A 13,506-nucleotide genomic window follows, 5' to 3' on the forward strand; every position below is an offset into this window, starting at 1 on the left:
GCTTAAAAATACCATTTTCTCATATAAACAAAAGTTTGTTTGAGAGTTGGCAATGGTCCTTTGAGTCACTGCCTAAGCCCCAATAGCTTTTTTTGTTTTAATTGCCAAAGGGTTCCCTTTTGCGCCTGGCTTACCACCCCGACTTAGGAGTCAGTACATTTCCATTGTTTCGACTGGATTTCAGTCTCAAAATACTGATGCAGCACCAACAACACAGCTCTTCCAAACAGTGATTCTTACTAGAGTAGCAATTCAGTTTTGAATTTGGTAATACTTTACAGACTAAAATGCAGATTTTACAAATTAAATACATTTTTTACTATTGCAAGCAGTCCAGCACACTGTTTGCACTAAAAGAATGTTGTACATCAGGCCCTTAGACACTAGATCCAACCTCCTCTCATGAGTTCGGTCTAGTGGCAAAGAAACTTAAAAACAAACTTCTTTAAAGAGGTCTACCACATGTGATAGACACCCAGGAACCACCCCTCCGTCTATTTAGAGGGCAGGTGTCACTAAAGACCTTCTCCTGGTCAGGAGACATGGCAAGTACTCTTAAGAGCGGATGTATGACGGTACAACGTGTACCGTTTCAACGCGTGCCTTTACAGCGCGTCTTTAACAACGCAAGTCGTTACAACGACTTGCGTTGTTGGGCGCGGATAGTGAATAGTATAATTTACTATTCTGACACCAGTCCCCGTGGATAGTAGGGAAGGTGTTGGAATAGTAAATATACTATTCTTTACCCTTTAGCGCCCTCCAGCGCACGTCGTGGTTACGACTTGCGTTGTAAAGGACGCGTCGTAAAAGCACTGCGGGGTAACATCCGCGTTGAAAAGGATGTTCCCCCTTAAGAGCTACTGGAACTTTGAGTTACACTCCACCAGCTGAGACCACATTAGAAATCCACTTGACTATGAAGATTCGAGCACTACAGAGTGGCAGCCTATCACAAGCCAGCATTTCACAGATCAATAAATTAAATAAGTAAGTGTACGTAGTTAGTTTCTTACCTCAGGCCTAGGCACATGTTGGGGCAGGGACCTACCTCCATATAGAAGATGCTACACGCCTTACTTGTTGATCAAATGTACACACCCAACGCATATTTATTATAACATAGATAAGTCATTTATCATGATTTACATAAGTGACATATTACAATTTATTATGACTCGCATAGGTGACAGGTTAGCATTCCTGCATTTCACTGACTTGTACGTGCATGGAGTATTTTTATTGTGATTTACGTGAGTGGCCTGTTGATGTTAAAGTGGCAGCGTGTGCGTGCGCAGAGCATTTTTATCGTGACTCGTGAGTGACATGTTAATATGACGGTGATAGCATATGCATGCTTGGATCATATTGTGACTTACATTAGTAATATGTTAACATTCCTGTGACACTCTAGCATTCAGCAATACAAGCTGACGTTCAAATGAAGTGGATAAGCAGATACGTGTATGTCCAAAAGAGCACATTAAAAACACTATTTAGGAGTAAAACATTTACAAGAAATGTAGACATTGTTCTGAGAAAGATGTACTTTAAATGCCTCTGTGCAATTGTGTTTAGAGAGTAGTAACTCCAAACTATTGTAGTCAAATAAATGTTTCCCCCACTAAATCTTTAGGAGCTATTCACAATAGACATTTAAGAGTACATGAAGAAGTACTTCTTCTTTATTTATTATAAAGCAACAGTGATACAGCAAGAATATACAGAAATCAATATTTTCCTACATAAAGGAAAACAAAAGAATCAAAATAGCAATCGTCTTGGTGCATTTGATTTATTGATTGTACCCCTTTAATATATCAAGATGCTAAAAAAAATGGGATTATTAGATATTCATAGGGCAATATTTTACCAAAACAGTGCCTTGTGGAGAAGTGTGGCTCAGGGGTTAGAGGCAGCAGACCCGGAAGCTGAGATCGGTCCTGGACCAGGGTTCAATTCCCCGCCTCGGCGGGTCTTGGGCTAAAAATTCCACGGACGCGATAATTCTCGCCCCGGTGCCTCCTCGACTCACGGGTTCACACTCTGCGACTCTGGGCAATAGCTTGCTTAATCTCCACAACGGCCCCTCGCGGCGGGATGCCTGACTTTCACCTTGTGAATACCCTGCTATCTCACAGGGGAATACCAGGAAGGGTTCCCTAAGCAAGCGCCGGGAAACCCACTGCGGGTAGCTGTGCGCTATATAAGCTCAACTACATTTACATTTGCTATGGAGGAGCGGGGTCACGCAAGGGTCCTATGTAGTCGCACTGAGGATAGGGCTCTGAGTCATGGCACTGTGTGGGAGCTAAATACACCATCAGGCAACTACCAGAATAGCGGAGGATGTGAGGTTCAATACAATATGTACCCACACAGGTGTTTCCCTTGCATCACACTTGTATTAGGACAACTTTGAAAGACAAAATCGGATTATGCACTTAAAATGAAAGCCTCCCGCTGTAGTGTATGCCCATAGAGTAGACACACGAACCCTCTCCTCACACCAAATGTATGACCTGATGTCTGACTCTGTTCACTGAAGGACAGTCCGGGGTATCCGAAGGGGTAACAGCACAATACATAATTGTATTTAGGGCCCTCGACCATCTTGATCATATGTGCCCTGCCTCACAGTGTGAGGTTCAGCTGTTTAAATTTAAGTAAATCCCGTCTGAGACTTTCTATCAGAAGGAGAAGGTTGTCCTCTTCCATGCCTGGAAGCCCTTTGTTGATGTGAATACCCAAATAGGTAAGACCCTTAAGGACACATGACATGTTGTTTTTCTGGATACATGCCCAGGTAGTGACTTTAGACATGGGAAGTGCCTTACATTTGGTCCAGTTGATTTTGTATCTGGACAGCTGAGAGAATCAATCATTTATAGCCATAAGAGCTGAGATAGATGACTCCGGTTTAGACAGAAGAAGGATGCTGTCATCAGCGTTCAGTAACACCTTCCCTTCGCTATACCTCATATGTATGCCCTCTGCTGCCGTGGATAGTCGTATTGCTGAAGAAACAGACTTCGGGGCCAAAAGGAAGAGTGGGAATAATGGACATTCTTGTTGGGTGCCACGATAAATTTGAAAAGTGTTTGACAAACAAACGCTGCAATTGCCATCTGCTGTGGGGTGGTCATACAGGAGTCTTACCTTCATTATGAAATCCTCGCCCAGGCCCTTCTTAGCCACCACCAAAAATAAATAGTCTCATTCTACACTGTCAAACGCTTTCTTGGCCTCAGAGAAAGGGCCAGTTTGTTCACATGTAATCCCTCATATGCCAAAGCACATGTGTCAATGTCTGAAGATGATTTCGAGAGCATCTTCCCCGGACATAACCCACCTGTGACTTATGAAAACACTGTGGAATCACCTTGAACGGCCAAGGTCTTGGCCATGATTTTCAAACCTATGTAGATCAATGAAATAGGACCATAACTGGCAGAGTCCAAAGGGTCCTTATGTTCCTTAAGAAGGACAGCAATGGTAGCTTTGTTGGAAATATGCCATAAAGAACCAGCCTCATTAGATTCTTGAAATGCGTTAGTCAAAAGTGGCACCAGAAGGGGTTCGTTCAAAAGTTGTCTAAAACTCCCCAGGGAAGCCATCCTCCCAGGGTGATTTACAAGTTGACAAGGTCGATATTGCTTCGGTCACCCCTCCAAATACCCTCCAATGTAATGGTCAATGGCGGTCCCACCGCTAAGGCGGAGGAGTGTCGCCCCACTGCTCGCGGAGCAGTGTAAAAGAAAAAAAATGATAATAACTCCTGTTATTATCATTTTATTTTTAGTATGCAACCAGGTTAGGATGGGTGGGGCTTGGCCAAACCGGCCACCACTGGTAATGGAGGGAAGATGCAATAACTCCAGGAAGGCATCTATGTGTGTGTGAGTTGTACAAGACTCCAATGTATACAGGGCTGCATAAAACGAGGCAAATTGGGTTCCAATGTCAAGAGAATCGGTTAGGACAGTACCGTGAGTGTCCCAAATTGCAGAGATCATCATCTGGGTTTCCGTCTGTCGAAGCTGAGCATCCAAGTGGCGACATGCTTTCTCACCATTATTGTATCACCGGCATTGCAGCTTTACCAGGCCTTTTTCATCTGCTTCATTAAAGTGAAAGTTGACATGAATTTTGACTAATGTGAGCTCTCTCTAGCATGTAGGAGTAGGGGCTAACAAAGCACCGCCCATGGAGATCACAGATCTCCCTCTCCAGACATTGTATTTCATCTTGAAATTCACGTTTCATCACAACTGAATCTCCCATAATCACACCTCTCAGGGTAACCTTCTCTGCTGCCCAAAGGGTCCTATGAGATCCCACTGACCCTTCATTGTCTATGATATAAGAGCTGAAGTGGGATCTAACAAGAGCCTTCATTTCAGACTACTTGTATGTAAATGCTTTCATTCCACAACTGATTGATGGAGGTGACACCAGACCCACATAGATGTTCAGTCGCACGGGGTTGTATTCCGAACAGCCAGCCTCCAGAATATCATATCCTGACACATGGGAAGCAGCCTCTCCTGCAGGAGAAAATAGTTATTTCATGATGGGGTGCCATGTGGACAGGAGAAGAAGGTAAAGTCCTTAGTTGAAGGATGAAGAAGGAGTCATACATTTAGCAGAGCATGGTCTGTTAACAGGTGTGCAAAAGAGCTCTAGCAGTCCATCTGTTTCAATTGGCTCACCCAGTATGGTCCAAAATAGGGTGCAGAGAAAAATTCCTGTCACCAATTAAAAGTAAATGTGGGCATCCTATTGAGGTCAGGCACCTTGAGGGATGGGTTAAGAAATATGTCTTGCCCATATTAGGGGTATAGATGGAGCCAACTATAATCATCCTACCCATGATGTGGAACTTAGCAAAGACCCATCTGCACTCATCATCCCTTCTGGTCTTAAGGACCTCACAGGAAAATCTCCCCACAATGACGATAGCAATTCCATATTTCCCGCTCACTCTAAAGGATGGGGTCACTACACCAATCTCTCCCACAGTTCTAGTGCTGCTTACCACTGTACTCACCCAATCTCATTGAAGATCAAGCGACTCCTCTGAAGAAAGGTGGGATTCTTGGATGAGGGCGATATTGACATGTTTTGCATGGATCATGTAGGATCTTACTGCTTTTAATGTAATGTGATAGACAATTGACATTTCAGGTTAGCAGCAATAATTGATTGGACATCTTACAAGTGTAGGCAGTTGATAGCTACAGGAATCCTAAGTGTTCCCTAGGTAAAAGGAATCAAAAATTGCAAACCATCCAATAGTGGTTGATGCAGCAGAGACTGAAGACAAAAAAATTAGTGATGCTTTGTCTCCATTATACAAATTAAAAATGACCCTGGAGTCAACAAAGAAAGGGAAGAGTCTTCAGGACAGGAAGAGGAAGTTGCTGCTGTATGTACAGTAGCCCCCCTCTCAATCACATGTCACCATAAACAAAATTAAAGAATAATGCATTTCACCCTAATAAATGTTGCCTAAAGGTGCTGTAAAAAAAAAAATTTGGAAATCAATTGTGCTAAAAAATTGGCGCTCAATGACTGACATCAGAGCATAAAACAGCCACTTGCACATGGGAAAAACCTTCCAGCATTTTTCCATGTTTGTGCATTTGATTTTTATGTAAGTTAAATCCAGTTTACACAATGTAACATTATGTGATATTCCTGCCAATATGCATCACAAGCATAGTATGAAATCACAGACATTATCAAAGATTACCATGCTGTAGTAAATGTTCACCCAGATTAATTTGGGGACCGGACCTCCTTGTCATTCTCTCTTTAGGAAGTGAAGGTCACCTATACCACCTTTAAGGCCCACATATTACTAACAGCTGCCATCCCATGTGGAAACAGTTTTGCATTAAGAATGTCATTCTAGTTTATTGTTGATCTCCCCAGAACATAACCATGTTGGCTCTTGGCAATAACTTTATGTATCATAGGGGCTACCCTGTTAGCCAAGATCTTTGAATACATTTTCGAGTCTGCATTGATAGGAGTTATGGGGCGGTATGATCCTAATTGTTCTGGAGGTTTATTTTTTTTAGGGAAAATAACAATTTTAGCACGAGGCCAAGAGTTGGGAGGCTGACCGCCGGTAAATATACGTATGATCAGATCAACTAAGATATGTTTGATTTGCTCTAAACATATTCCATAAAACTCTGAAGGAATACTATCTAGTCCAGTGGCTTTCCCTTTTGGAAGACTTTTGACAGTGGTTAGGACTTCTTCTATGCTAGGGGGCTCCTCTAATATATTCTGGTCATTTTCCTCAATTCTTACACCTTCTCCACTTTCCAAATACCTCTCTATTTCAGCTACGTCACCCCTACCATCTTCGGTATACAAATCTCTGTAACACTGCCAAAAGGCTTCTCTGATATGTTCTGGGTCTTTTGGTTGTCCTGCTACCGGATCGTTCATTTCCCTGATTAAGTAAGAGTTGATCTGTTGTCGCATTCGTACCGAAGGTCACCCCAGGCCACGCAATGGGAGACAAATGACCGGAGTTAAGGACTCAGGGAAATGACTGCGGAGACGCCAACGATGGAAGATTGCTAAGAGATCGAGTCCGTCTCGGACAGTGATTGAGAAAGAGGAAGCATTGCAGGCAGTTGCAGTCATGATGCGAAGCAGGGGGTTGTCACTGGAGAGAGGTTCAGAGTCAAAACGAGGAACTGAAGAGCCGGACTCGAACACATCCCATGCTGGTAGCGTCTCCATGCCAGTTTTCTTTTTCTCCTTTTCCCTCTCCGCTCATTTTTTATCTGCTCTATTGGGTTGGGTGGCCATGCTCTTGCCTTTATGCATCGGGTCCACTTCCTGGTGGTGGGAGTGTATGGGGGAGAGGGGGAGGGTGCCGGGCGGGGCGCTCCTGCGCATGGGTTGAAATGGCCAATTAAGGTTGTAAGGTCATGTAAGAATACTTAATTCTTGTTGAACCTTAGCAGGAAAGCTGGGCGCCCTTGTGCTAGTAGCCTTGGGCCTTAACTACTTGTTGTAGTTTAATAACATGCTGTATTGCGGTGAGTTTGGTCAGCTGACCATTGTCAGTCCGCTCATGGGTTGAGGAGTTGAAATGTTGCGTTTGTTGTTACATACCAGGAGGTCTGAGATACATCTTCAAGCTGACGCAGTGGGGGGGATGTTGGGGGGGTACTGTGTGCACTGATGGTTCAGAACATGGGTCAAGCTGAGGAGTTTACACTCCTAACCTGGAATATCTGGGGAATGGGCTTGCCCTCAAAACGTTACAGTATACTGAACTATGTCAGGCAAAGGGGTGTACATATAGTATTGCTACAAGAGACACACCTCACAGAGATGGAGGTCACTAGACTATGACATAGATGGAGGGGGCAACTATTCACAACCACCTATTCAGCTTTGGCAAGGGGAGGGGGGGGGCGCTTGTCTGGATTTAGCCAGGGGTCCCCTTTCAGCTCACCCAGAAAGTAATAGATGCAGAAGGGATGTTTGTAGTGCTCACGGGCAAATTGAAAGGCAGGGAGATAACAGTGGGCAGTGTGAATGCGCCAAAGTTTGAGCAGCTTCCCTTTTTGGAACGGCTCTCATGCATACTGACGGGGATAGCACACAAGAACCTGATACTGGGGGAAGACTTTAATTGTGTGTGTGATATAGGATGGGATAGATCTACTCCTCCATTGCGGGGTACACTAGCAGCCACTACAGCTATAGGTCGCCGGATTTGAACCGTGAGGTGGGACCTGTTGGACGTTTGGAGATTGCAAAACACACACCAGAAGGAATACTCCTATTATTTCCATCTTTATGACCTACACACAAGACTAGATATGTTCTTCTGCGCTGCTGCACTGGCCACAATGATGTCTGGGACCAAATATCTAGGTAGATCCACATCTGATCACAGTCCCCTGCTTATGAGGTTGGGCCCCAATCCCATTGTGGAGACTGGACCCGGTCTTGTTAGAGGATATTGGTTTTCGGCAGCTCCTCTCTGCAGCTTTAGTTACCTATCTTACAGAGAACCAGGGAACCGCTAGCTCCCCTTTGGAGGAATGGGGGCATTCAAAGTAGTGATTCGGGGACACTGCTTAGGACAGGTATTGGAAGTTAGGCGAACTATTGCCCAGGAACTAGAAGACCTAAAAGTGCAAATGTTGGCATTAGACAGAGAGATTGTGGGAGGGGCCATGGCACAGGGTAAATTGGCAGATGTGAGAAGGCTTTATAATTCCACTTGGGATAGGTTGAAGGCTTTAGACCTCAGCACTTACCAATCGAAACAGCACATGGAGGGGGCAAAGCCGGGAAGTTATTGGCCTGGTTGATTAAACCGGAAAGTAGCGGCGCACCAATACACAGTATCACCGATGCACGAGGACAGGTGCTCTGCTCTCCGAGGGCCATTAATGATGCGTTTAGGGAGTACTATGCGGCACTCTATGGGTTGCCGGGACTTAGCCAGGGGGAAGAATTGCCTGTATATCTGGGCGGGTTGCGGTTGCCATGATTGGACCAGCCCTCCAGAGACTTGCTAGCGTTGCCAATTGAGGCGGGTGAAATCAGAGCTGCAATAAAGGATGTGGCATGGGGGAAGATGCCTGAACCTGACGGCCTTCCGGCTGAATTTTATGTTGCCTTTATAAATATATTAGCCCTGAGGTTAGAACAAGTTTATGCATCTGTGCTTCGGGAGAAGCAACTACTGCCCTCAATTAGGGAAGTGCTGGTGATAACCTTGCCAAAAACCAAGAATGACCATGCAGCGCTAACGGAATTTAGACCCCTATCCATGCTAAATATGGACTTCAAAATCTTAAGCAAAACATTGGCAGCTAGGCTCCTACCCAACACATGCAGAGGCTGGTCTACATTGACCAAAATGGTTTTATCCCCTCACTTTCCACGTCTAACAAACTAAGGAGACTATATAATGCCCTGATCTGGTAAACTACCCTGAAGCCGTGGTGATAGCGATAGACCTGGGAGAGGCCTTCGATTCACTATGCCGGGATTTTTTACTAGCCGTAATGGGGAAAATGCAGATGGAGATGGGTGGTTAAAATGGGTCGCCCCTAGAGCACAGGTGTGCACATGTAATACAGTGTCAGCACCTTATGCTGATGCCCACTGATGCCAATGATTTTTGCCCTAGCGATGGAACCATTGGCAGAACGAGTCCGACAAGAAAGTGGGAGACTAGGGGTGTCTCTTGATCGGACCAATCATATAATATCACTATATGCGGACGATGTGTTAATTTCCCTGCGGATGAGTCTTGTGGGATCCAGGTAGTGCTACGCATATTAGAGGAATTTGCTGGCTTGCGAGTGAATAAGAGGAAAACCTTGGTGTTCCCTTTGCGCCCCGCCCTTACTAGAGTTTCGAATCTCCCGCTCGACCTGGAATGGGCATCGGTCTTTATTGAGTACCTGGGGATTCAGATCTATTATAAGCAGGTTGATCTGTTTGAAGGAAACCTTGGAGGAGCCCTTAGAGCGCTTCGGGCAAATGTGGCCTTTTGCGCAAGCTCGAACTGCCAGTCATGGCTAGAGTGGCGCTGTCCAAAATGGGGGTATTACCTCGCCTTTTATACTATTTTGTTTACTTACCGGTGGTGATACCCAAAAGTTGGTTTAAGACCTTAGATGCGATACTAAGGGATTTGATGTGGGATGGCCGCTGCAATAGAGTATTGTTACAGACTTTGTGGCTTCTGCTTGCGAGAGGTGGTTTGGGAGCCCCTGATTTCGAGGCTTACTATATGGCGGCCCAACTTCAATGGCTTGCCAGATGGCTGGATGGGAGAGGACTGGACACATTGTCATTCCCCGCTGGTGCAGTACAAATGGTTTTGCTTCCTAGGATGCTTAACTGTCACCAGAAGATTAGGCATAAGGGGGTGCTGCTCTCAGTGGCAGTGACATGCTGGGACAGATGCATGGTATGTTCAAAAGGAACGCTGCTCTATGCACCAGTATTCCACTCATAGGGATTTCCCCGGCGGGAATGGGACCCCCCCCTTACACAGCGACAGGTGTTGGGTTTGGAAGATGCAGGAATACAGACGATCGGTGATTGTTATCAAAATGGGGAATTGCTGCCGCTAACCATGAGTTACCATCGGGACAGTTCCTAAATTACCATAGGATACGGGGGTATTGGCAGAACTATGGGGGACAGACATAAAGGAACCAGATACCCACACTACTCTACTGGCAATGGTGACTTTGGGTTCGGCGGGACACCTGGTGTAATGACTTTACTTGGCAATAATGGAAATGACACCAAGACTGTTACCTCACCTACTGGAGAGCTGGTAAGGTACTCTAAACAGGTGACTGACGGAGAAGGAATGGAAGAAGGTTCTGGGTGGTCAAAAAAAGTGTCCAGGAATGCGGCTTTCAAGCTTATACAATTCAATATGCTTCATAGAAATTACCTTACCCCACACTGACTGAATGTGGTATTTAGGAGTGATGACAAAGCCTGTGCCAGATGCTCGCAGAGAGACGCAGATCACATGGTTTTGTTTTGCCCAAGGCTTACAGATTATTGGACTAAGATTGTAGAAGTTGTTAACAGAGTATTGTCCCGGAACCTAGCATGCTCTCCGGAGGTTTGTCTCTCGGCCTGTTCCCGAGACCCAAATCCCAAATACTGGGTAACATGTTCACAGACCTTGCTTTCCTCTTGTCTAAGAGGAGGATAGCTCTTGGGTGGAAGGTGAAACAAATTCTATTAGTGGTCACCTGGGAAGAAGATGTCTCTTGCTGGACTAGGGAAGAGGAAAAGGCTTTGCTTAGGGAAGATATTTTATTTATTTATTTATTTTTGAAATTTATAAAGCGCGAACGTATGCCCGAGGGCGTCTTGGCGCTGACAACTTGACCATGCCTCTTCCAATGTAATTCCAGAATTATTTACTGAGTAAATAACCAGGTCTTTAAACCTTTACGAAAGGAGTAAAGGGAGTGATTTGATCTGATTGAAAGCGGGAGTGAATTCCACAGTCTGGCTGCGGTGACTGAGAAGCGTCTGTCACCCCAGGAAACAGTCTTAGTACGGGGCACAATTAATTGGTACAAGGTCACAGATCTTAATTGCCTTGCTGGGAGATATAGTTTAAGCTGATTTCTAAGAAACTGGGGGCCAAGATGATGCAGTGCTTTGAACACCAGACAGAGTGTTTTGAATTCTATCTGCTTTTTAATGGGTAACCAATGATACTTCCGGATGATGTAAGCAATAGGCTTGAATTTAGGGATTTTTGATAGTACTCTAGCTGCCGCGTTTTGCACTAATTGCATTTTATTGATGACCCGAACTTGAGCATTGGCAAAAATGCCATTGCAATAGTCAAGTGAAGATAGTACAAGAGTACTAACTAGAGTTTTGCCTGCACTATCAGGCAAAAATGGAAGGATTGTTTTTATAAGTTTTAGCTTATAGAAAGCTGTTGCTGCTGTCTGATTAGCATGCGCGGAAAAGTTGAGATGGTCATCAAACACTACTCCTAAATTCCTAACCTTTGATACAGGCTTGGGCAAGGTTCCGAATGATGAAGGCCACCAGATAGATGACCGGTCTGGGGAGATCTTCCCGAAGATGACCACCTCAGTCTTCTCGGAATTAAGCTTGAGGCAGCTTGAGGACATCCAGTCTCCAATTTCTTGCATGCCCTCCTGGAATCGCTCCGCCACCTCTTCTCCATGGTTGTTAATAGCGAGGACTAACTGGGTGTCATCTGCATAGGAGGTAAGGCCCATCCCATATTGTTTGATGACTCTAGCTAGGTCCGACACATAGATATTAAAAAGTGTCGGACTCTGGGATGAGCCTTGAGGAACCCCACAAGGTAGAGAGAGCTCGACTGATTGAAATGGTCCCAGTGTGACTGTCTGAGTTCTGCCGGACAGAAAAGAGGCTAGTAAGTTTTTAGCTCCCAGTTGTACGACCATCCTTCCGACACGGTCGATCAAGATGGTGTGATCGACCGTGTCGAAAGCCGCAGAGAGGTCCAGCAGTACAAGTACTGCTGTACCCCCTTGGTCCTTGATGACCCTGTTGTCATCGGCGGCCTTGATGAGGGCGGTTTCCGTGCCGTGGAATTTACGGAATCCAAACTGGGTGCTGTCCAACAGTTGGTGTTCCTCAATATATTCATACAGCTGCTGGTTCATTGCTTTCTCTACCACCTTGGCCAAAAAAGGAAGGCTAGCTATTGGTCTAAAATTTTTCGGTTCGTCCATGGCCAGATGTTGTTTTTTTAAAAGTGGTTTTAAGAGAGTACTCTTCAGAGCATTGGGGTAGGTCCCTGAGTTAAACATAGCATTGCATAATTGCATGACTACTGGTGCTATTAGGTCCAGGACAGACTGAAAAATTTTTGGGGGACAGGGATCTAAGGCCGATCCTGTTTTTATATTTTTTAATAATGTCCATGGTTTGTTGCTCAGTTATTTCTTTGAAGTGAGAAAAAGAAATGTCGGAGGAAGTGAAGTGAGTGGGGTATGTGGAAGAGTTGTCTTTGGCAGAGAAGGCTGCATAGATGTCATTGACTTTGGTGTAAAAGAAATTGGCCAACGCATCACAGAATGCTTGCGAGGGGGGCAGAACCAGGTCAGGGGTGTTCCCCACTAATTGTTTAACTACATCATACAGCTGTTTATTTGAATTTTTTGCGTTATCAATTTGAGTGCTAAAATACTTTCTTTTCGCCTCGGTGATCATTTTTTTATAGTTTGCCAAAGATACCTTGTATCGAGATTTACTTTCTGCGTCATATAATCTACGCCAAGTCCTCTCCCTATTCCTACAAATTTGTTTTTGTGTTCTAAGCATTTCCGAGAACCATGGGGCAGACGGGGCGGTCCTATTTCTGGATATAGTTTTTGAGGTACCAGTTTCTTTATAGCATTACCTAGCCAGCCTGTGTATTGGTAAATGGCAATGTCGGGGTCATCTGCAAAGGTCGGGCAGGTGCTGTCCAGTAATTCTCTGAATCCATTTTATTTAGATCATTCCACGCTTTAAAAGTGGTTCGGCAGGGGTTAGTAGGTCTGCCTAAAGAAGCATCATTGATGGAAATGTCACAAAGCACGGCATGATGGTCGGACCAAGTAAGCGGAAGAATATATTTTAAATAAATCCCTTTAAAGCTGGAGAAAATGCCATCTAACGTATGGCCTGCCTCATGTGTAGGCAAAGTGACCAATGGAGATAGCCCTAAAATTTCCATATCCGACAATAAAGTGTGTGTTTCTTTATCGTCATGTTTTTCTAAATGGAAATTAAAATCACCTAGGACCGTGAAACAATCCTCCGTAGCAAGTGATTCTAGTAATTGATTAAAATTAGTCAAAAATTGTGTACGAGCTCCTGGGGGTCTGTACAGCAGAATCCCTTTAAAGTTGTGCGAAGGTGTTAACAAAATGGAGAAGTGAATAGCTTTGCACGAAATTAAATGTATAGGAG

The sequence above is a fragment of the Lissotriton helveticus genome, chromosome 8, assembly GCF_964261635.1.
Source record: "Lissotriton helveticus chromosome 8, aLisHel1.1, whole genome shotgun sequence".
NCBI lineage: Eukaryota > Metazoa > Chordata > Amphibia > Caudata > Salamandridae > Lissotriton > Lissotriton helveticus.